The following is an 859-nucleotide window of genomic DNA, read 5'->3' as shown; positions in this document are numbered from 1 at the left end:
GGTAATGTGCACAATTTAAAATTATTTTGAAATGTACAGGGTGTTTCAGAACTAAGATCCATACCAAAGTTATATTTTTTCTTATGGTTTTTCTTATTTTAACACCCGGTATTTTATTTCAGTTTTGGATTCTTGGGGCCAAAAAAGGTATTTATTATAAGGGTTAAGTATGTTTAAAATCTTTGGTTTTTGAGATGTTGAAAGATATTTAAATTTGCATGCTACAATAGAATAGATTATTAACACTCTGTACATTACTTTTCAGAATTAGTTCTTGTGCTGAGTTTAAAGGTAGAGAAATAAACTTTACAGAAAAATGTTATTCCTTCCTTAAATGTATACAGGGGTATCAAAAATTGTTAGTCTATTAATATTTAAATATTTATTTTACATAAAAACTTATTATCACGTTATTTCAAATGCAACATTATTTTTTAAATATTATTTTTTAAATATAGTATTTTTTAAATAAGTCGAAGCAGATTTAAATGCTCTTTCAAACTATATTAGGGTTTTTCAATAAAATTGTAATCAAGATGGCTAGTGTTGTCATGGCAAGTTTCTAGTGACAGTTAGTAGCTATTTCCAAAATCGAAATTAGTTTATGGACTTATTTAAACCAGTTTACTTTAATTTAATTTACCCACAATAGTTTAATAAATAATATTTATTAAATGTGTTTATTATTCTATCAAGAAAAATGAAGTAGTCTTTGAATTATTTTACGATGACTAGTAGATACATGGATTTTCTATAAAAGAGCCAATTACGGCAAATTCATTTTCTTCGCTTCCAACGAGAGGTTTCTGCCTAATAATTTTTTTATAAACCACACTACCAGGTGAAATAGGACAAGAAT

This window comes from Sitophilus oryzae, unplaced genomic scaffold (genome assembly GCF_002938485.1).
Source record: "Sitophilus oryzae breed Bouriz unplaced genomic scaffold, Soryzae_2.0 scaffold_1000_pilon_pilon, whole genome shotgun sequence".
NCBI classification, from domain to species: domain Eukaryota; kingdom Metazoa; phylum Arthropoda; class Insecta; order Coleoptera; family Curculionidae; genus Sitophilus; species Sitophilus oryzae.
The sequence above is the reverse complement of the archived record's forward strand: the minus strand, read 5'-3'. Positions refer to the sequence as shown.